The sequence below is a fragment of the Panthera tigris genome, chromosome A1, assembly GCF_018350195.1.
Source record: "Panthera tigris isolate Pti1 chromosome A1, P.tigris_Pti1_mat1.1, whole genome shotgun sequence".
Taxonomy (NCBI): domain Eukaryota; kingdom Metazoa; phylum Chordata; class Mammalia; order Carnivora; family Felidae; genus Panthera; species Panthera tigris.
In genome coordinates this window covers 36,232,342-36,257,359 of record NC_056660.1, presented here as the reverse complement: position 1 = coordinate 36,257,359, position 25,018 = coordinate 36,232,342, and the positions used below count along the sequence as shown (strand labels likewise).

General features: G+C 41.3%; 1 pseudogene; it reads left to right on the top strand.

Annotated features, from left to right (window-relative positions):
* Positions 1-419: 419 nt before the first annotated feature.
* On the top strand, positions 420-19,645 carry LOC107179466 (annotated as a pseudogene).
* The last annotated feature ends 5,373 nt before the right edge of the window (positions 19,646-25,018 follow it).

Here is a 25,018-nt window from a genome sequence, read left to right as displayed (position 1 = left end):
ACCAGTGCTACGGGGGAGAGGATCACACACTGAGCAGCAAGGAACTCATTATTCCAAATAAGTGGGTTTTTTAACTATAATTTTGAAACAAGCAGTAGTGGGTGTAGTTTAGTAAATTATTTCACCACATATTTTACTTCTTCAAAAAAGTTGTCTCATTATCCTAATGAGACTGTCTACAATCGTTCCTTTCCCACTCAGTGAATCTTTGCAGATTGATTTGCTGATAGGTAGGACATCGCAACATGAAAAGAAAACACCTACAAATTACTGTTGCATTTTTTACGAATAACGCAAAGAAACATTAGCTGGTTAATCAATGGTTTAAAACAAATAAGGATGGTAATACACCCCTCTCGTCATTGCTCCTATTAGCTCAGGACCCCCTCCTGTAGGGCCGTGACATCCTTGGGGACAGCATGGTAATTAGGTTGCTTCTGATAGGAAAGCTGGAGGTAAGTCTAACTGTACTCTGAGTGAGACCAGTCATTAAGAACATCAGCTTCAGGGTCAATAGACCCGAGTTCAAGCCCTTGCTAACTTTTTTACTTTTCAAAACTCATTTCTTGTCCAGTACCACCCCAAAGCAAGACTTGTAACTGACTATCCCCAAAATAGTCCCAAGTTCAAATCATTAACGAGAAATATGTTCATACACTCCATAGAAGAGCTTTTCTCATTCAAAAAATGAAGTATTTCAATATTGATTTTGTGGTCCAACACATAAAAAGGCTTTATGTTGTAGTTCATACAATAAAACATTATAAATCCTTAAATATACCTTATCACGGTTTGGAAAAGGACATCTTTCTGACATTCACTTCTGTGCCTTCCCACCCCCAACGCACAAACACACATCCTGCTATTATGGAACAGTGCTTTACATGGATATAACTGTATGCCTCAGGCAGCCTCAGTTTCCTCAGCTAAAAAGAACTAATAATTCTTTCTAGGTTTCTATGAAGGTTAGACACATACCTCCCTTCAAAACTCCCTAGCAACCCCAGCCAGCAGGTCTCTCTAGACCATTTCCCCCCATGCACCCCTCTAACCTCCATCTTACCAGCCATACCCCCCAACTTTCTATGTCCCTTTTCAGAGTGATTTGCTGGTCTCTTGGCTTTTCCAGCTGCGATCCAATCCTTTAGATGACAGTGGAGAGTTAGACATAGCAAATAAATAATTTCACACACAGTCAGTTCTCTCTAAATATTTATTAAATTAATAAATGGCTGGCCTTCCTATAAGCCAGGAAACCCCAGGGGATCCTCAATATTGAGTTCCAGAAAATCTATTAGAAAAATTAGAGGTGGAAATATTAAGAAGTTTCAGATATCTATATCCCTCTTCATTGGATTTTCTCCAGCCCCTTTTCACAAGGAGAAAAGAACAAATCAAAGGCAACACCAATTTTTGATGGAATCTCAGACATAGTGCTTTAGCAAGGACATCAGGATGTCAGAAATGCTGTTTGATAGCACCTAGAGCTCACATCTCCCTATGGCAGTCTTAAAAATGTATTTAGAAACATAAGAAATGCCCAGCCCCATAAAATCCGTGTGATTCACTTAATACACACTTAAGCTGTCACATGGGTGAATTGAGGATATTATTACTTCAAATATAGGTTTGTTACAAAGAGTAATGGAAATGGTATGTATGTTTCTTATCCTGGCAGTTAACACTTAGTAGATATTTAGTAAATGTTCCATTCCAGCTTATCTGGGTAGCAATTTTCATCACAAATGTGCATGAAGGAAGGTAGCAAATGCGTAGTCAACATCTGTGTTTGGTGAACTTAAAAATATAGAAAGCTCTGACCATGTCAAACAGTTTATATGTTAGGCAACCTTAGCTCTTGTAGCCTTCCAAAATCTTACGAAAGGAGGTTTCAAGTTCTAAAAAGTATAGTTGTCCATGTACAATCAACTTGCATTTTATGGCCAGGAAAGAGGGAATAGTAAAAACAATGTGATGATAGAAAGTCCCATCACGGGGCGCCTGGGTGGCGCAGTCGGTTAAGCGTCCGACTTCAGCCAGGTCACGATCTCACGGTCCGTGAGTTCGAGCCCCGCGTCAGGCTCTGGGCTGATGGCTCGGAGCCTGGAGCCTGTTTCCGATTCTGTGTCTCCCTCTCTCTCTGCCCCTCCCCCGTTCATGCTCTGTCTCTCTCTGTCCCAAAAATAAATAAAAAACGTTGAAAAAAAAATTAAAAAAAAAAAAAAAAAAGAAAGTCCCATCACTACAAAAAAAAAAAAAACTTCATAAGAAGAGATCAAATCATAGCACCAGATAACAGGCAGTCTAGTAAATCAGTGACATTAAAATAACTATAAAAGAGGGGTGCCTGTGTGGCTCAGTCGGTTAAGCGTCGGACTTCAGCTCAGGTTATGATTTCACGATTCATGAATTCGAGCCACATGTCGGGCTCTGTGCTAACAGCTCAGTACCCGGAGCCTGCTTCTGATTGTGTGTGTGTCTCTCTCTGCCCCTCCCCTGCTTGCACTCTGTCTCTCTCTCTCTCAAAAATAAATAAACATCTTAAAAAATTAAAATAACTATAAAAGAAAATCTGAAAAAAATCCTTACCTAAGGAAAAACTGAGAACAAGGAAATAATGACTATTAATTGAATAAAATTTAAGCTATAAACTTAAGATAGACAAACAAGATATCTTCACCAGAGAGAAATTTTTATTAAAGTCATATAAAGAGTACCTGCACACAAAACCTGTGGCAAGATGTCAGAGCTAAATGATTGTATGGCAAACCAAAAACACAACACAAGACAAAACAAGAAAAGACCGCAAGATACTTTACATTACATATTTATTTAGCAATGAAATCACCTTTTCTATGTCTCTTAGGGACTCTCAAGTATTCAAGAGGCAATTGCCCTTAAAGTACTAGCTGAAAATCTATCCAATACTTCATTAATTGAATCATACGCAGTAAAATCTAGGGACTACAGTGAACACATTCAGTCAGTGTGCTCAGTACAAAATCTAGTACATGCGATTTACATTTCTAAGGCCAGAAAGAAAGCCCATGGGAATGAAGGTAATTTCCAGATTTGATCCACGTGTGGAACATGTCACACTACCTCCTCTCCTGGAGGTTTCTGAGGAATGCATTTTATTCCAGTTGCAGCCGAAGGCATGTTAGAACTTCTCAGACAATGTGTACTCTATACCTCCGTCTCCCCTGCGTGTTGGACGTGATTCCTTAAGAACCTATATAAATGATCATGCTCAGGGATATCTTCTGTTTTCCTTTTCCTTTTCCTTTTTGTTTTTGTTTTTGTTGTTTTTTTTTCAAATTCACATGCCCATATTCCTGTTGATTATCTTACTAATGCTATAACTTTAATAAGCCGCCACCACCACCTAAAAACCTGCGGAGTCTATTAAAACACATTCTCGGGGTGCCTGGGTGGCTCAGTGGGTTGAGCGTCTGACTTCGGCTCAGGTCATGATCTCACAGTTTGTGAGTTTCAGCCCCCGCAACGGGCTCTGTGCTGACAGCTTAGAGCCTGCAGCTTTTGTGGATTCTGTGTCTCCCTCTCTCTGCCCCTCCCCCACCAGTGCTCTGTGTCTCTCTCTGTCTCTCAAAAATAAATGAATGTAAAAAAATATATATATTTTTAAACATTCTCAAATCTTGAGCTGAGAAAGAGAAGTACTAGCTAAACATCAGTAAGGACTGTTGTTGCAAAATGTCAGAGACATACCAGCACAGTCACCCATATTTTCTATTGAAAAATGAAACACTTAAAAGAGCAAATGTTAGCCCTAGTAAGGCAAGTACGTTGAGTGAAACCAGCATAGAAACGGGAGAGGGCTCATCTCAAACTCAATTCCCAAATAAGGATGGGGAATCGTGCCCTTGACTTCAGAACAGAGCTCATGACCCTCCAGAGCAGTTAGTCACTTGCGTGGCCAATTCCAAAAATTCCAGAAAATTATCCTCATCCCAGCCACATCACATAGCCATATCTACCAGAAATGCACGTCTCTTGGATGATGGTTGAAATTGCTATTATCTTCAGGGCTGCTTTTGTCGGTTTCCGGTTGTTGTCCTCCACTTGGATGAGAGTGGTATTAAAAAGGTAATGCTTCGGACCTTGTGTAGTAGCGGGATCTAAATTTATCTGTCCCTTTCCCAAGAGCTGCAGTGGTGAAAAGATGGAATGAAGAGTGTAGGAGGACAGAAAGGCCCAGGGGGAGAGAAGGAGCAGGAGGGGGGCACTAATGACTCTAAAGACTGAGTTTACCTAAGGCTACAGCAGGGCAAACATTTGTTTAATGAAATCATACATAGAACAAAAACACAAAACAAAACAAAAACCACCACCACCACCACCAACAAAAACATTTGAAACAGATAAGCCTAGAGCTGCTCTGATTGATGTTACAGTTGGAGCCTGGACCTCTGCCCACTGTCCTTTCCTTCCAGTCGCCCGCGTAGTTCCGAAGGTGCTAGGGTTCCAGGAAAGATGCTTTGAAAACCACCGGCCCATTGGAAGTTGATATAGTGAAAGCCATCATCTCTGATGTAAGAACCGTTCCTTCCTTTACACCTGTAATTACACAGCGGCGACGCATAGACCACTAGCACCATTCAAGGGCAGTTCCGAGCCCCCACCACACACAGCGCCCAGCCCCCCCAACCCCCTTCAGGAGGAGTTGCCGTGGGAGCAGCAGCCGGCGGGCGTCAGAAAGGTAAACTGAGTCCCAGGCGGCTGAGCTACGAACCGCCTATCCCTGAGCTAGAGGCGACGTGCCACCACCCCAGTCACCCCACTTCTGTGTGTCCTTCCACGCCCAGGTCGAAAAGCCTGGGAGGGCTGCTGAGCGACCCCCGGAGCAGGAGCCACTCCGAGCCCAGGGCGCCACCACCGCAGGAGCAATGTGCAATAGCGTCGCTTTCGTGGCCTGCTCACCGGGGACTGTCCAAGTTCCCTGGATGCAGAATAACACAGCCCATCCAGAAGAGCTAGTCACAAAACTAAAACACATCGGGAAAGGCTCCTTTGGAGAAGTTATCAAGGGAATTTGATACCGCACCCAGCAGGTGCTTGCTGTTAAAGTCCCAGACCCCCAGGGAGCGGAAGAAGAAACTGCAGGCATTCAGCAAGAAATCGCTATTTTGAGTCAGTGTGACAGCTCATATGTAACAAAATGCTATGGATCATATTTAAAGCGTTCAAAATTAACAATGGAAGACCCGGGTGGTGGTGGTTCATCCCTGGCTCTTCCTCAAGCTGGTCCATTTGATGAGTGCCCGATCGCTACCCTGCTAAAGGAAATGTTGAAAGGTCTGCACTATCTCCGTTCAGAAAAGAAAATTCACTGAGACATAAAAAGCTGCCAACATCTTGCTGTCAGAACAAGGAGATGTTAAACCTGCTGACTTTGGAGTTACTGTCCAGCTGACAGATACACAAATTAAAAGAAATACCTTTGTGGGAACACCATTTTGGATGGTTCCTGAACTTCCCCAACGGTGGGCTTATAACTCAAAAGCTGACATTTGGTCATTGGGAATTACTGCTATTGAACCATCCAAGGCAGAGCCACCTAACTGTGATGTGCATCCAATGAGAGTTCTGTTTCTTATTCCAAAAAACAACCCCCCAACTCTTGTTGGAGACTTTACTAAGTCCTTTAAGGAGTTTATTGATGCTTGCCTGAACAAAGAACCATGATTTTGTCCTACAGCTAAAGAACTCCTGAAACACAAATTCATTGTAAAAAATTCAAAGAAGACGTCTTATTTGACAGAACTAACTGATAGATCAGTTTTAGAGATGGGAGGCAGAAGGGCACAGTGATGATGAAACTGATTCTGAGGGCTCTGATTCAGAATCCACCAGCAGGGAAAAAAATACTCCTGCTGAACGGAGCTTTACCAGCATGTGAAAGAAGCCCAATCCAAAGAAGCAAGATCTTGCACAGACCCTGAGCCATTGGTCTATGGTAATCACACCTGCGTTTGCTGAACTTAAACAGCAGGATGAGAATAACGCTAGCAGCAATCAGGCAGTTGAAGAACTCCAGAAACATATTGCTGTGGCAGAAGCCGCCTGTCCTGGCATCACAGATAAAAAGGTGAAGAAATTAATTGAAAAATTTCAAAAGCATTCAGCAGATGGATTCCTTGAAGGGACTCCTTATTACTGGCTTCTACTTCATACAGACCCAGAGAAACCCACCAAAGCTACGTCAGCCTTAACAACGCTTAACTCATGAGCCCTGTGTGCCTTTTGGATCTTGGCAGCATTAAAGATCTGGGAGAAGCCATTCAACTACCTTGTGATAGTGTTTATCATTTTATATATTTTTTAAATTTTTTTCAGTGTTTATTTATTTTTTGAGAGAGAGACAGAGCATGAGCAGGCCAGGGGTAGAGAGAGGAGACACAGAAACCGAAGCAGGCTCCTGGCTGTGAGCTGTCAGCACAGAGCCCGACGTGGGGCTCGAACTCACAAACCGTGAGATCGTGACCTGAGCCAAAGGCGGACGCTTAACCAACAGAGCCACCCAGGTGCCACTTTATCATTTTATATTTTAAAGAGATTACTTTGTAAGGAATAACTTCTAATACTATGGTTTCCCCTGTATTCTACTAAATGTTGAGAGACAGTTTTGCTTTTAGGTATCATTATTACTTAAGTGACTGGCATGAAAACCTTTCCTGTTTTGATCTTTAGTTAACTGTATGCACACAGGTCTTTCAAAGTCATCCTAAATATTCGACTTTTGTAACTCATCAAGCTGCAAAATGCTTTTTTAAAAACATGAGCATATTCTAAAAATGACTATTGGTGGGGAGATGGAAACAAGTCTTACCTTCTTAAACAGAGGTTTTTCATAAGCTCTTGGAAATGAAACCCGGAAAAGTATTGACTCTTCTACAAAGTTGGTTATGATATTCCAGGCAGCTCAATGACAATCATATTTGAGAGCCCTGTGTTTGAAGCATTTATAGGCAACAGAGCTACCTCTTGGTGTGTGGTATTTACCTTCTCTTTTAGAAGAGGCAATTAACCCTTATTTAACACGGTTGGAAATTTAAAGCAATACTAATTAGCCATGGATGGGGTTTTGGCAATACTGGAGAAATTAGTCAGCCTTCATTTTTAAAAACTTCAACTCATATTACATATTATATACCTGGATTTGGGGAGCTTAATAAAAGCTGATAATCATATGATTAAATACCTGATCAACAGGTATAGAATATACTCATAGCAGCATATTTTTTCATGGTAGTAAAATGTCCTATAAACTATTTATACATTTTTGTTCTTCATAATTACCCAGTACATAAGTATCATTTGTTCATATGAAAATAACCATAGGACAGGCTGATCTCTGCCCAAAGTTAGGTTAGACGGTATAGTTAATTTTCAGTTATATTTATGGTACTGTAATGTGGGTAATACCTTTTCATTTTTAAGCCCAGTATGTATATTATGCCTGCCTAAGTTCTGAACTGGGGCTGTATTTCATTAGTTATAGAATTATTGATATTAATTAGTTTTGATAGTTAATGTTTGGATCTGCACAGTTTTGTTTTGTCACAGAAGTCAGTTTTAAAAATCTGAATAATTGCCAAATATTAGAAGAAAAATGTTCTTCAAGCAAAGAATACAATTTTTAGTCAAAGTGGCCATTACCTCCTCTTTTTCTGTAATAATACAGACATTTGAATAACTTGTGGTTGTGTCATATACCAAGAAATTTCTTTTCAGTGGTGCCTATACTGTAACAATCACTTTTAACACATATTTTGAAGTGATAGTTCAGTTAAAATGTTCACCTGCTATGTAACTGAAACTGAATTACAGTTTGTAATCTATAGAAATCTGGAAATAATTTTGCAACTCATCTCATGGATGAAATGAATATTTTTGTAAAAGTAAATTCAACAAATTTATAAATTGATTATTTGAAACTTTACAGCTGTGTCATGGGTAGGAATTGTATTGCTTATTAATTATTATTGTTATTAGTCCTGTAAACTGTTTCTAGATGAAGCATACTCCAGGGTTTTGGGAGGTTTAAAAATAGATATTTAAATTTCAAAAAAAAACCCCTATAATCAAAGTTTTATGATTTCGGGTGTTAGTTTCTGAACTGATAGTTGGGAGGATGAACACAGAAAAGAAAGGTTTGATAGTTGTTTTTCAGCCAGATTCTCTGTACTATTATCCTCTGTACTATTAACATGCCTGTTTTCAAATACACAGTGCTAACTTAAACAAAGGTAAGGGGGCGCCTGGGTGGCTTAGTCGGTTAAGCGTCCGACTTCGGCCCAGGTCATGATCTCACGGTCCATGAGTTCGAGCCCCGTGTTGGGCTCTGTGCTGACAGCTCAGAGCCTGGAGCCTCTTCCGATTCTGTGTCTCCCTCTCTCTCTGACCCTCCCCCATTCATGCTCTGTCTCTCTCTGTCTCAAAAATAAACATTTAAAAAAATTTTTTTAAAACAAAGGTAAGTAGGGTCAGGCAGTCTCTCATATCCATGCACGGAGGTACTCCTCACCTCAGATGCTAAAGAGCTATAGAAACCCAGTCATTCCCTTCTTCGTATATCCTGTTGCTGCTTCTGTCTTGCTGCAGGTGGGCTTATTCTATTCTAACTCCATGTTAAGGAAATGGCCGCTCTAACTCCTGATCTATGTCTCTGTACATGAAACCAGCCAGATTCCCAAACTAGGTGTATTAGAAAGTACTTTGCTCAGCCCAGCTTGAGTTGAGCACCTCCAATCCCATCAGGATAATCCAGCTGACAACTCTGCAGGGTTGTAAGGCAACTTTCAGAAAAGAGAGCAGGGTGCTGGTCAGACTAATGATAGCTACCCAGCGCCCCCTTCCTGGAAGCCTGTGCCCCCTGACATAGCAGTGATGTGCTGGACCGGCTTGTACCAGTTAGCAAGAGCCGATTCTACCTATCACTTCCCAACTCTGTGTTCAATGATGTCATATTGGTAGCTTGAAATCAACCACGGCAGGCATATTTATACCATGCAAACTGGCAAAAGCTATAAATCAGGGATCTCTTTTATTTCAGAAAGTCCATTTATGAGCACCACACCATCACACAAGTCTCCATATTTGTGATGTTGGAGACAGTCACGTTAACATGGACTCACACACTGTGAAGCTCTGCAGAAGCAGAAAGCCTTAGTATCCTCTTCCTCACAAGTTTAGTCCTCTAGAAGGAACCCAGTAGACCTGTTCACTCAGGTGTGCTTATATGATGAAGAAAGCAAATAAAGCAAGACATAGGCATCACCATGGGCCAAATGCAGTGTACCTCTGATTCTACACAAAGCCTTGTTTTCTCCTATACTTATTACAGGGTCAGACATAGATAAGAATGATCCTGAAGATTATCCACATTCTTGGTAAAAATAGAAAAACAGCAAATGAAGAACTCTAATGCAGAAGATGTGAAGAAATGGTAGAAAGAGGTTAGAAGAGCACTTCTTGGAATACAGTAGGGGTTCAATAAGTATTTTAGAAAGGAGGAAGAGAAGAAAGGAAATGGGAAAGGGGTGGGGGTACAGGAGCAAGAGGGAGATAGGGAAGACAGAGAATATAAAAGGAAATAATGAGCCATCAATCAAAGGAAACAGTCCTCCACTGAGAGTAGAAGCAAATGATCTATTAACTGATAAATACAAAAGCATTCATTCAACACATTGTATCAAGTGCTGAACCTGTGACAGGGCTAGGTGTACAATAGTTAGGAGGACAGGGTCCCTGCCTCAGGCACTGTGCAATTCAGTGGAAGAGAGACTCAAATAAATCATCGTCTCAATATTGGTACATATGATGATTAGCTAACCGTGAGGTGCTGAAGGAGACCATAGAGAAGCTTTCATCCCAAATCTGGGAGTCAGAAAAGACTTCCCAGAAAGGGAACATATAAACCAAGCCCTGAAGAACACATAAAAGCTTCACAAATGAATAGGATGAAGCAAAGGGAAATTCAGATGGAGGGGAACATTTATAAAATGGGTTTGGTGGTAAAGAGAAATAGACAATCGTGAGTCTGAAGGAAGTTCAGACTGGTTGAGTATAGGCAAGAGAGTAAACTGAAGAGCTACACCACACCCGGTCATGGAGGCTTTCAGGCGTACTTGGAATTGGACTTTAAGGACAAAAGGGAGTTACGGAGAGGGATCTAAAGAAGAGAACGCTTTAGAAAAATCACTCAAATGAGTTCTCTTCTTCACCACCACCACTTTTTTCTCTCAACAGGATTGATACTACAACCCCCAGCTGGTCTCCCTGACTCCCCTCCATCCTGCCTCCAAACTATTTTCCACAGGGAAAGTAGAGAGACCAGCTGGTGGTTGTAACATCAATGCTGTTGAGAGAAGAGCAATGTGGAGGTAACGAGAAGTTTGAGAGTTACTTAGAGGATAAAGTCAGCAGGATTGGATGATTACCAGACCTTGGGGGATGAAGGAGAGACAGTCACTAAGAGAGACTCCAAGATTCCTGACCTGGGCAGGTGGCCGGATGGTGGTGCTATTGAATATAAGAAGGAAATGAAAGAAAAACAGGTTTAGCAGGGTGTATCAGGAGTTTAATTCTGGGGTGCTGGGGGGCATCCTGAGAGAGATGTCTAGTAGGCAATTAATTAGAAAAGCATAAGAGAGGGATTACCATGATTTGCAATTTTTTACATGTTGGGTTATGAGAGAGTCGATAACATTGCTTTTCCCCATCCAAGCTATCAATCAAATGAAACCTGGCCATGAGCAGACAGAAGCAAAATATCACCTTTGATTATAGATACATGCCATGTTTGTGTGAAAGGATTTCAATGGAACCAGAGGATATGAGATGTAGAATCTCACACATGTACCCTCAGGATAATGGAATTTAAGAACCAAGAGACCGACTTTCATTAAGTGTATGATTTACAGAAGACCAAGACTTACCTCCTGACCTGTGAACATCTGCCAAGAATCTCTCTACATCCTCAAGCCAATGAAATTACTTCTTGGACTCTGGCTCAACTTCCTCCTCTTTGCATTCCTTACCATAAATACATTCTACTCCAAACCCTCCACAGACTCACCTGTAGCTTGTTTTGGCATGGGTTTCCCGAATTGCAATTCCTCTGCTATTCCCAACTAAACTCAATTTCTGGTCATTTGTGTTGGCCTTCGTGTACCTCTTTATTTAGGTTGACATTTGGGAAACTTACATTGCCACGGTTGCATTTCTGATTTAGAGAGACTATGGTAGTCAGCCTGCAAGATGTCCCCCAATGACCCCTACCCCATGGCATTCATGTACCATACTAGGGCTGAATTTCATAACCAATAGCACATTGTGAAAATGGCAAATGTGATTTCTGAGGGTAGGTTATAAAAGACACTATAACTTCTCTCTTGCTTTCTTTTGGATCTCTTATTCTGTGGGAAGCCAACTTCCTTGTCATTAAATTATTCAGGCAGCCCTACAGAGGTACTCACATGGTAAGCAACTCAGAGGTCTTGCCAACAGCCATGAGAGTGAGCCACCTTGGAAACAGACCTTCCTAGTCAAACCCCTAGATGACTGAAGTCCCAACTAACATCCTGACGGTAACCACATGAGAAATCCAGACCCCGAACCACCCAGCTAAGCTGATTCTGAATTCTTAACCCACAGAAACAATGAGATAATAAATGTGAATTATTTTAAGCTACTAACTGTTGAGGGGAATTTGTTACACAGCCACAGATTAATAATACAGAAACTTACCAGGTCATAACACACATGTGAAAGAACTACAGGCTTCCCCAATGGGTGTCCTGCCTTATGAAAGACAGTGGTTCTCAAACTTCAGCATTCAACACAATCACCTGAAGCATTTATTAAAGTATAGACTACTGGTCCCCACCCAAGAGTAGAGACTTAGTAGGTCTGAGGCAGGACCTGAATTCTGTAATTCTGTAGTGAGTTCCAAAGATTTGGGAGTTGATCAAGGAACAGATGTGATAGATGTGAACACTGCAATAACATACAACAAGCTTTATTTGGCTGACACTTTGACACGTTCACATGTGGGGCAGGTCTCTCACCGAGTGAGATAATGCAGAGACCACCACCCAGCAAGAGGATCAAGTGTCTGGATGATGTTGTGCAGCTGTCCATGGGGAGGGTCTGGGTCACAGAGCTCTGAAGGGCAGCAGCATCTTGGAGTCTTCTTTACAGCTCCAGTAGTTACCTTATCTTATCTATCTTGTCTTCTCTTCTCTTATCTATGGTTAGTGGAGGCTGGCTGCAATTATATGGGGTATGCAAAGCAGGTAGGATCTACTTGGCTAATAATCTGCTAATTTATTAGGGCTCTGCTTAAAACATATGGATATGTAAAAAATTAAGTTTGGTGCCAGTGGGCTATTGAGCTAACTGGTCCCATACTGCTGTGAAGAAGAAAACAGATTGGGCCAACACCCAGAGGCCATCTTTGGCTCATTTAAATTTTGTTTGTTTCTTTGTCTATTTTTGAGAGACAGACAGAGCATGAGTGGGGAAGGGGCAGAGAAAGGGAGACACAGAATCCGAAGCAAGCTCCAGACTCTGAACTGTCAGCACAGAGCCCGACATGATGCCTGAACCCATGAACCGCAAGATCATGACATGAGAGGAAGTTAGATGCTTAACTGCCTGAGCCACCCAGGTGCCCCTTCTTTTTAATTTTTTAATATTTTTTTGGGGGGGTGGCTCATTCAGATAACAAATTCTCACAAGTCTCCAGAGAATCTTGAGGCCTTTGGTCTGAGAACAACTCAAAAGAACACTTTTGAGAACAACTGACCAGAGGGAAAATAATGCAGACTTCTTGTGAGCAGAGTGGCTCTAAAAAAGAGGGTGAGGTTGGGGCGCCTGGGTGGCTCAGTCGGTTAGGCGTCTGACTTCAGCTCAGGTCGTGATCTCGCGCTCCGTGAGTTCGAGACCCGCGTCGGGCTCTGTGCTGACAGCTCAGAGCCTGGAGCCTGTTTCAGATTCTGTGTCTCCCTGTCTCTGACCCTCCCCCATTCATGCTCTGTCTCTCTCTGTCTCAAAAATAAATAAACATTAAAAAAAAAATTAAAAAAAAAAAAAGGGTGAGGTTCAGCTTCTTCTCCCAAGTTGGCATACCAAATAAAGTCTCTTTTCCTGAAGACAAGTAAGAAGGAAAGGGGAAGATTATTGTAATAGAAGTTCTATCCACAAGGAGCAAATATTAGGACTAAGGAATAACTGTTTTCTCCCTAAGATGATGACTCTATGTCCTAAAAAAACATATTTTCTGTATGGATTTTTGTCATTGTTGTGCTTGTTCAGAAGAAAAAGCTCCAAGGAGGGCTGCCTAGTTTTCTATAAGCAGAAACCAGTTTCATTACCCAGACAAACATCAGTACTTTGCCTGTGGGTGGTACAAGCTGTTTATATATACTTACCTTAATTAAGTAATCTCTGACTAAAAATGATTATCTCATAAGTGTTCTCAACAGACTTTCTTTAAAGAATTCCAAGAAATACATCTATTTTCAGTGTTGTAAAAGCTGTGTAAATCAGCCTGGATAATAAAACAGCCAGTTATTTTAATAGCAAAATGGGTTTATTTCTGAGTAGCAGAGGAATTGCAGTTCAGGACAAGTACGCTATGGTGAACCATAGGCAAGCCTGAAGAATAAGGGAGAGGCTCTTTTATAAAGGAAAGGGGGGAGCTAGGAAGGGCTTTTATAAGCAAAAAAGTCCATTGGAGTAAACTGGGAGTTGGAAATGTAGTGTCTTTTCATTGGCTGATTTGTGACAGTCCTCATTGGCTGGGCTGTTGCCGGGGGAGGAGAAAATCTTCCTCCTGTTAGGTAGTAAAGTAGGCTTCTTCCCCTTAGGATCTGCAAAGAGTTTCAACCAGTTGTAGGTCTGTGAGAACTACCCCTCCTGGCCTCCTGACTCCATTTTTTTTCCCCTTCAGACTCCATTTTAAATACCTTTTCTTAAATGTTTGTTCGTTTGTTTAGACAAAGAGAGTGTGCAAGTGGGGAAGGGGCAGAAAGAGAGGGAGAGAATCCCAAGCAGCCTCCATGTTGAGCATGGAGCTCAGAGCATCGAGCTCAGGGCTCGATCCCATGACCATGAGACCATGACCTGAGCCGAGATCAAGAGTCCAATGCTTACCTAGCTGAGCCACCCAGGCACGCTTCAGACTCCAGTTTGAATGAGGTTTCCTTTGTTCAGTTTCATAATTGAGATCTAATATTGAAGCTCTGTCCCTCAGTTGGGTTTTTAGTTTCTTTCCTTTCTCCTTTACAACATTCATGTCCCCATAACCATCCGTTCATTCAATCATTAATTTATTTATCAAGTCTTAATAAGTATGTTCTATGCATTAAGAATTGCCATGGGTACTTTGAAATGATAGATATTGAAGCCAGAGCTGGGAATTAAAAGATAAACAATAATGTTTTTTTGTTGTTTTTGTTTTTTTTACTAATAAGAACCTATGTAAAGAACATGTTGGTCTCTGCTATTTATTTCCTTCTTCCTCAATTCAGATTTAAGGAAATTCACACTAAATTGGCACCAAAATTTCAGAAGGGAAAAGACAACAGAAGTACTAACCTAACAAAGAAAATCTCCACCTTGAGATTTAGTGAATAGAACCGTGTCACTTTATGCAGTAGTTTTAATGACAGATGCTGAATCTTTGGTAGGTGTTGCACATCTCCCTTCTGGCTCCAGCCTCTTCATTCTGTCAGTGTTGATACCATTTGCATAAGTACCTGTCATTATCCCCTATCAGGAGCCTCCTTTCCAACCTTGAACGTTTCTTCTTGATTCATTATAATTAAAGAGCTAATGTAGCCATTCAAGTTCACATTGTCAATGACCATGTAATCATCTTCCCTAGTGACCAGAATTCCTTTCTTTTTATGAGGTTACAATTAAATTCCTTCCAGCCATAAGGTCAAAAGAATCTGGAACAGTTAGCCTTCCCAGTGACTAATTTCACACCTGTGACTCTGATACACATAAAATAAGACCTCTTAAATAGAAGGTGTCAAATTAAGAAATAATATACATTTGACTACACCTCAACTGAAGTCAATTAGACGTAATAATTGAAGACTGTGGATTCTTTTCCTGTTATTGGAAGTGATGCTTGACACTCTACTTATCAATTTAAGACACATCTGTGTCCCTTATAAATGTTAAAGTAATTTGTAAATCGGAAGGGAATTAAAATGGACAAAAGCCTGGGAGAATACTGGCCAGGAGATTAAGATAATGTTCTCATGTCTGTTCCATACAATAACTTGTCTATCACTTTGGTTTTTTCCCTTCCAAAGATTTGCTTAAGTTCTTCTAAAATGGATTTTGTTACTTTTCCTTCTCCTAAGGCTTTTTATATTTTGTAAAAGATTCTGATTATTAGATCACTATGCATGGCTAAATGCCACTGGCAGACTTAGCCTCTGGCTTCCAAGATCTAACACTGACCATGGAAGCCTCTTTTTCCTGTCATCTTGAAAGCTATTGTGGACTTTCAGTTACACCTATAGCTTTCAGTGGTTCTCATTTAACTCTTGCACACACACTCCTCTCCAACTCCCTATGCCTTTATCTTCCCTTCTTCAAGACAGTTGTTTTCAGCAGTGAGGCTATTTACTGGAAGTCTTGTGGCTGTAACTACAATTGGAAGTCACTGTCAAGCTTCCATCAGTGTATCTCGAGGAGATTCCCCAAAAGGAGTCTTTCTATGGCAACCACAGTGCTACTGTCCACATGGCTCAAAAAGGTTTCTGGAATGTGAGGATCGTGACCCACAGCCAGCAACCTCCAAACTCTGTGGTTCAGTGGTCCTGGGATTCCAAGAAATTAAAGTGAGCACCTCATCATGAACAAAGGCAAATGACCTTCACTCAGAAACATCTAGGTGAGGACTCTGTGCCCTGAAGAGCAAACAAGATTCAACTTCTGTGTTTTTTGAAGTTATTGTTGGTGTCACAAGAAAAAATATTGTTGTTATTGTTGTCTATCTATTGTTTCTGCTGCCTGAATCCAGTTACTCTTCTTGAGATACATAAGTGTGTGTGTGTGTGTGTGTGTGTGTGTGTAGTGCCTTGATTTCCCTCCAAGTAACCATGCTTTCCCTCTTCTCAGGCCATCTGCTTTGGATAACATTTTGCATGCTGTGGACTACATGTACCCAACTGTGGAGACAATGGACTGAGCAGTATGAGGTCTGGTTCCATTTCTCTAGCACAAAGAGAGAAATGTCTAAGAATAGGGACAAAAGAAAAGAAGCAGAGTCCAGAAATAGAGGGGAGGGAAAAAAAAAAGATTCTAGTGATATTGAGTCCCTTCATCAACATAAAGCTGAAACCAAACCTACTTACAATAACTGAATTCTTCATTCAAGTTTTCATTGAAAAATATTTATCAAGCCCTTCTGTGTACCTTACTCCCTGCTAGAGCCAGAGAGACAGTGTGGTTCCTGATTTCCATGACATGTAAAAGGCGATGACCAAGCAGTGTGATAAATGCTGAGTCATGACAAAGCTGCATGGGGTGCACCCAGAACAGCAACCTAACTCAAAAGAGATGATCTGTGTTCTAGAGGAAGAAGAGTTTGAGATCTGTGGAGACTCTGATCATTGTAAATAATATCAGCATGTGGATGAGTCCTCCCAGCCTCTGACCTCTCACTTCTTTGACCCGTTCCCAGATAGTGATTTTCTCCACCAGACCATCCTTTGACATAGCACATCATGAACTGCAATTTTACCTGGAACTTCTGTACCTTTGAAAAAATGAGCCAAACACCCCACTCTCTGAGCACAATTTCAATTTTCCCAATTCTTTCACTCAGTGCTTCCTCCAGATAGTTGATCCCTCTATTCCCTATCACCACACTCTATCTTCAGGTGTTTCCCTACCCAGCTACAATCCTTAGATCCTTATTTCAACCCTCATCAGTGTCTTCCCTTACTCTATTTCCCATCAGCCTCACCAACCTGGCACATCACTTATCATATACTATTCTGATTGCCTATTTAATACTTTATCTTCTTTGTGAAACTATAGCCTATAAGAAGCAGGGACTTCTGAATCACCATTGGATTCCCAGTGCTTAGTGTCATTTTGCTTTACATATAGCAGACAATTAACAAAATCATCCACCCAAAACATATCTCTCACAAACTTCTATGGACAGACATTGTGCTGAGTGCCTAGAATTTGATGATTAGAAGATAGGAACTCAGCCCTGCCCTCACAGAACTAGACCATGGTGGCGGCACTGCACTGAACAGGATGCAGTCCAAGAAACCTAGGCAGTAACCAGCAGCAAAGAGTGGGGTTCACTGCAGAAAACCTGCAATTCAAAGAATTAGCTGCCAAGTAGTTAACTCCCTGACAAATACATGATAAATAACTTCTTTTCCTAATATATTGAGGAAGCTGCCCCTTAAAGTTGGAGACTTTGACATTGTTACATGTACTGAGAATTGGCCAAAAATCATAAAAGGGATAAGTAAGTCTTGATATGTTTCCTTGACAACAGGGTTAAGGGAGAGAGATCACACGAGGAAGTGGTAACTCTTTTTAAGATTATCCTGCTAACGTGAAATCATTTTCAACAAGTCCAACTGAGCACATGCATTATGTCTCTCCCTGGGATTTTCCTGGCCTGTGCCTCTCAAAGATCCATAAACATTGAACACTAATAACAGAAAAGGAAAATAGAACACACCTGGTGAAATGTTTAGATGTTAGATGATGCTAAACTGGGAGAATATGCAAATGCCTCAAAAAAAAAAAGAAGAAGAAAAATTACAAATGGCAGTAATATGGATCCAAATAATAAAATAACATCCAAATCTCAAGTTTAAAAATTAATATACTTAGGGAATAAGCACACACTAAAAAAGAGAAAATACTGAAATGAAAACTGCATAGTAACAAACACTAAATTAGGTAAAAATTTTAAATATGAAAGGGTAGGGGTGCCTGGCTGGCTCAGTCAGTAGATCATGAGACTCTATCTCAGGGTTGTAAGTGAAAGCCCCACATTGGATCTGGAGCCTACTTAAAAAATAAAAAATAAAACAAAATAAATAAAATATGAAAGGTAACCATATGCTAATTTTATTTTATTTTATTTTTTTTTTAATTTTTTTTTTTTCAACGTTTTTAATTTATTTTTGGGACAGAGAGAGACAGAGCATGAACGGGGGAGGGGCAGAGAGAGAGGGAGACACAGAATCGGAAACAGGCTCCAGGCTCCGAGCCATCAGCCCAGAGCCTGACGCGGGGCTCGAACTCACAGACCGCGAGATCGTGACCTGGCTGAAGTCGGACGCTTAACCGACTGTGCCACCCAGGCGCCCCCATATGCTAATTTTAAATCCAGGGACCCAGAAAAAAACAAAAACAAAAACAAAAACAAAAAACATTGAAAAGGACCCCATGATCAAAACAGGATGCATTAATAGGGTCCTGTGTCAGAAGAGGGTGGTCTTAAATGTGAGTCTGGGCAGGATTCACTGTCAAATGAAGTAACAAAATAAAATACTAGTTGATTTGTATACCAAAAAAAAAAAAAAAATGAGGAGGGGCCAGAGAGTTAGTTTCTCGGGTTTTCTAGGTAAAGCTAAGACTCCCTGTACTGACTGGTAGCCCAACACAGAGGAAAGTGAGCAAATCTGAAAACTCAAGATATGCAAGAGGAAGGATTAAACACACACAAAGGAATTTGAACATGAATATCCATGGTTTAGACAAGATTCAAATCAAGCTGGGGAGTTTGCCTTTGAATACCACATAGAAAAAGTGTCAATCAGAAAAAGAGAAATATTAGATATAGATAACATCCTATTGTTACCAGAGCTCCAGGGTGCAAGATCTTACACCTGGTCCCAGGGTCCCAAAGGGACCAGGTTGTGCCACTCACTGCTGACAAAATGTGAAGGCAGAGAGGCCAATGGTGGTGAAACAAGAAAGGATTTTACTTCAATGAGGCCAACACCAGGAAGACAGCAGACTAGTGTCCCAAGAACTGCTGAGAATACTTCTCAGTTTATATAGGGAAAATGCAGAACAAAGATTGGTGGGTATGTGCAGCTAAGCAACAAAAGTCAGGTTGATCATTATCTTGGGATCGACCATATTCGGTCTTACTGACATCAGGGCAGTCGTTACTGCTTAAAGGGGCAATTTTGATTCCCATCACGGGTGGTTTTGCCCACCACGCCCCCTGCTGGAGTTACCTGAGTAGATAGAGGGGTAAACAGCCATTAAGTGGAACAGGTTGAAGGCAAAATGGAGTCAGTCGGGGCAATGACTGGGTCCTGCTTCACTATTTGATCTGTTTCTCTGGAGAACCCTGACTACTCCAGCAATCATCTTTTCTGTTGTTTATGATTCCTTAAATCAATCTCTGTGTCTCTGTCTCTTTACTTTTTTATTTAGTTACCCAATAATCCAGATGGTAAACTGGATAGTAGTGGCTGGGTCTCTGGCTTCCCTATGCCAGTCTTTCTACTCGTTGACCAGCATTTCTCCATCGAGTGTGGACAGCTCAGATAAGTCTTCAGATACGAGGTTTCACGCGATCCCTGGCCTGAGACAGCTGGCCTGAGACCCCTTAGTTTGGCGTCTCTAGTTAGATGGTTGGTCATATTACACAACACATTGTGTTCAAAGACCTCTCCTCAGACAAAATTCTCATCAAGGGGGATCCCTGGGGCTTACACATTGGGGTGTGAGAGCTGATGGGACTCTCGAGGCCACTGAAGAGTCATCACTCACATTCTTGCCTCTGTTAAGGCAGCAGAGTCTGAATGGAAGAAGCATTGCTTCATAAGAAACTTTCTGAGCTGGTGAGGACATGCTGTTTCTCCCTCTGGGATCTGGTTTTGAATAGGATTATGGAATAAAAGGAGAAGAGGGGGAAAGAATTTGTCCCAATACTCACAGTTAATTAGACAAGCATACCAATTTAATTTTGCAATGAAACCGATATTTTCTGCAACTGAAAGACAAGTGGTGAGGCAAAGCATCTGCTTAACGATGTGCATGGCTCTAAGTCTGACTTTAGTATTTAAGATGAAAGGCAGCCACCTCGCCACAGAGTGTGATTCATTAACGTTAAACTGGTCAGATCCCATTACTGTGAACTTCCACCAACACAGAAACAAGATGGGTATTAGCTAAGCCTTGTTAATCACTTAGGTGTACGGAGATTTTCAACATAACAGCATCTATTGCTGTAGGATCTGACTCCTAGCATAGAAAAGGCTGAAACTCAAGTGCCTTCAGAGGGCAACGATAACAAGGAACCATGCAATCCACCCTTTGGAAGCCTGAAAAGTCACAGAAATCAGAAGTAACACATAATTCAGAGTGCACTTGAAAGCTAAATACTGGGATGGGTGGAAAGCTTCTTTAGAGAGCAGGTGGACCTTCAAGTCCCCATTTCCCAGTCTGTGTGGTTAGGCATTCCCCTTATGCTCACTCCTGAGGAGACCAAATGCTTACTCTTCAGAGGAAATGAATCTGAACCACCCTAGACTCAAGGACACCTCATACAGTGGAGGGCTGAGGCAGGGCGATTAATTGGAAGTCTCCATACAGAGTTACTGAGAAGTCCAAGGCCTTCTTCTCTTCTCCTGCCCAGGCCTAGAGCTCCAGCAGGCAGACTCATTCACCTAGGAGTCTCCCATGAAACCCTGAACTCCAAAATAAAGACCTACAGGTATTGATATTTGGAAGCTCCAAAGCAAAACTCAGATGTGCCCAACAACCCCCTGGCAAACCCCACCCGCCAGTCAGCCCTGCCCTTGCATATAGAGCTTCCAAACAGCGTCTTAGTACTTTGCTTTAAGTATTAAAAGGAGCACCAAGTAATTGAGGAAATTCCCCAACATTCAAGAAACCAGAACAAAAATATAAAATAAATAAAGAACTCCAAAATCGAAGTCAATTAAGGAGCAGGAGAGAACTAAAGAAACAGAGAAAGATGAGATATATGACCCAAAAAAAAGAAAAAAAGAAAAAGAAAAAGAAGATTCCAAGATCAAGAAAGAGATTAAAAAAAATGTTTAAATAGAACACCTGCTTTTTTTTAATTTATAGAAGAGACAGAAAATAAAGCCAGGATTTCTGTGTGAAAGACAAACAAAAAGACACGGAGGTGGACAACAGAAAAGAAACGGTAAGAAAATCAGAGAATCAGTCCTGGGGATTGCACATGCAATCAACATACATTCCAGAAACAACATAAAACAGAGGGGAGATTGCTATCAAGGAGTTAGTACAGGAAACTCCCATTCCAGGAGGGGGGCATGGGAACCTCTGATTTACAGTCAGTCAGAGGTACAGGTAACAATCTGGATTTGCCACCAGCGTCTGAGGGGGAGGGCAGTCTTCTGGGACGGAGCCAGGAGGCTGTGGAATCTGACTCTACCTCTCGTTAGATGGTGTCAGAATTGAGTTGAATTGTCGAATACCCAGCTGGTGTCCAAACATGGCTTGATGGTGTGGGGACACCCTCTCACACGTACTGGACTTGAGCCTGAGGCCCTTTAGTAACCTTCGAGAGAAATCTGATGGAGTCTCTATCCCAACACGTGTTCCCATGATTTGAAAGGAAGGCAGAAGAGAAGATACAAACACATATATGCCTTAGTACATCAGAGCTGGATCATAGAATCCACTCACAGGAGGGAACACCACTGGGCCCACATTTATTTTTAGCAGAAATCTGCAGGAGTCAAGTAGCAATGATTCCTTTTGATGTGCATGCACACTCAAATTTGCTACAATTTTCACTACATCCTAACGTCTCTTAAACGGAGACCACTATTAGTTGCCATGCATGATTGCATTTTTATAGTATAGTATTTGCAATTTTTTGCAATTTTTTAGAGTATAGCATTTTTAAATTTTGTTTTAATGTTTGTTTACTTTTGAGACAGAGACAGAACGTGATTGGGGGACGGGGAGAGAGAGAGGGTGACACAGAATCCGAAGCAGGCTCCAGGCTCTGAGCTGTCAGTACAGAGCCCGACACAGGGCTCAAACCCATGGGCAGCATGATCATGACCTCAGCCGAAGTCAGATGCTTAATCGCCTGAGCCATCCAGGTGCCCCTAGAGTATAGTATTTTTAAGAGCAGATGTAAAAATAAAATAAAACATCTCCCGACACCCATGAAGCAACAAGAAATGTAGAACAAGATAACTGAATGTTTCAAGGAAAATGGAATAAACATCATATTTCATCACAGAAGTGAAGAATACACCTACCAATTTAGGGTATGCAAACAGAACATACTTTCTTGCACACTCATTTGCTTTACTTTCTTGTTGTGGTTTACACTGTGTCCCCCCAATACATATGTTGAAGTCCTAACCCCTTATACCTCAGGATGTGACCTTAGCTGGAAATAAGGTCTTTGCAGATGTGGTTAGTTAAGATGAGATAATCTTGGAGTGGGGTGGGTGCTTAATCCAGTAGGACTGGTCTCCTTAAGAGAAGAGGACAACCAAAGAGAGAATGTCATGTGATCATAGAGGCAGAAACTTCATACCACCACAAACCATTGAATGCCTAGGGCTTCCGGAAGCTGAAAGGGGCTGGGAAGGATTCTCCTCCAGAGGCATCAGAGACAACAGGTCCTGGCAACACCTTGATTTTACACTTTGAGCCTCTAGAACTGTGGGAGAATAAATTCCTTTTGTTTAGAAATTTAAACACACCAGACCATGGTGCTTTGTTACAACCCCCCTAGGAAATCTCCTAACCCCCGTGGGACCAAACGGTCCAGCTTCCAATTCAGAACATTTCTGAGTAAGAGAGATGGCATAGGTCACCACAAAACTCCTTACTCAAGGCCTGCATTTGTGTCTTTGAATAAAGCCTTCCTTCTTTAATCACATATTTAATGATGACACAGCAGACGGCAGAAATTATTCTGAGTCTGATAGCATCACTCAGCAGGTCACGAACAACTCATTACCAGTTAGTTCAGACGGGCATAGGGCTGCAGATTTTCTAGACTGTCAAGTGCAGTAGAAGCTGCAATCCCATTAGAAAACTGGGTTCTCCCAGGATGCACATGTGAGCACTACATATCACAAGGGCAAGTTAAGGTCAAAAGTAAGAGATCTGAGCAGGTAGGAGGGAGCAAATCCCAGGTAAGCCAGTTGGGGTTACAATCCAAACAGAAGGGCATGAGCCAAAAATCATTCCATAAAGCAGGGATGGGAGTGTAGTCTTGGGCTCAGAATAAGTAAGAAAATCCTCACAAGGAGCAGAATGGATGATGATGACTTATTCTAGGACAGAGATGAGCTGTTCTCCGTGGGAATGGAACTAGTAGATCTAGGCTGAGAGCAGGTATGGTCTGGCAAGGCCAGGCAGCAATGCGGAGGCCCAAGACAGCACGTCTACAGGGGGTCTTCTGGCCCGTGGTACCTTTTCTCAGTGTTTGTGAACATCACCGCAATCAAAGTGAGATGAGAATATCTATTTGAGTCAAGTACCTAAACCACCACCTAGGGATTCGCTAAAACACGATAGTAAGAAATAGCACATTAGGCCTATAGAGGCCATGTTGTTTGGGAAGATGATGTTTTAATCGCCTGTTGGTAGTCTGGCCCTGCTTTTTATCTCACAATTCAGGGCTTACTGCCTTTTCATTTGCATCATGTCAAAACTGCCCTCACTGCTTTCTCTAGTTTTCACAGATCACATACTTTTTCATTAGGGGATTATAATTTGTATCTTTATTTCCCATCATGTTCAATCAGTTACAAGTCTCCCGAATAATTTCTTTCTCCTGTATATACAAAGGCACATCAATACTAAAAGGCTAATTTATTTGGACTTTCATCCTGTGTTGTTTTCCTGTCCTTTTTAGTAAAAGGGCTGGAGCACATCATTTGCTAGTCACTTATATAATAAGCACTAATTTTCACTCTTAAATAGTTATTGATCTAAAGAGCCAACCATAGAAGAATCATTAAGAAAATGAAACAATTCCCAGTGATGGAAGATTAGCCACCGCTAAGCATGAGGCTTACACAGAATTTTTTATATCTTGGGGAAAGATTTGCTGTAGGATAAGTGAAAAATCAGAATATAAAATACAAATATGGGATCAGTCTAAGTATATAAAAATACATATTAAAATCTAGATAGTATTTTCTTTTTCTTGTTCATTCTTTCTGTACTTTTCAAAATTCCAGTAATGAGCACATATTGTTTTTATAAACAGAAAAAGATAAACTTAAAAAAAATTTTTGGAATATGAATGGTATTCATGTTACCCAATTTTATAGTACTACTTTAGAAGGATTTATATTTGCATTCAAAATCTTTGAACACTTTTTCCCAATAAAAAAGAATAGAAAACAAATAAATATTTACATTAGTGTCCAGGCCACAACATTCACACACGGCGTGTGGCCTCTCGGAAGGTCTGTCCAGAATAACACAGGAACCCAGGAAGAGAGACTGCAAACTGATTCTTAAAGGGTCAGATTGGGGGGGGTGCCTGGGTGATTCAGTCGGTTAAGTGTCTGTCTTTGGCTGGGGTCATGATCTCACGGTTCACGAGTTCGAGCCCCGCATTGGGTTCCGTGCTGACGGCTCAGAGCCTGGAACCTGCTTTGGATTCTGTGTCTCTCTCTCTTTCTGCCCCTCGCCATTTGCACTCTGTCTCTCAAAAATAAACAAACATTAAAAAAAATATGGGAAGTATTTCAGGCCTTGCAAGCCAGTCTCTATGATAGCTCCTCAGCTCTGCTGTTGTAGCACAACAATCCACAGGCAATGTGTAAATATGTATGGCTATGTTCCAATAAAACTTTATTTACAAAAACAAGTAGTAGTTTGCCAACCCGGCTGCAGAACAGTGTTTCTTAAAACTTTAATGTGCTCATGAATCACCTGGGGTTTTAGCTGAAAAGCATCGTTTGATTCAGGAGGTGTGCAGTGGAGCATTTCT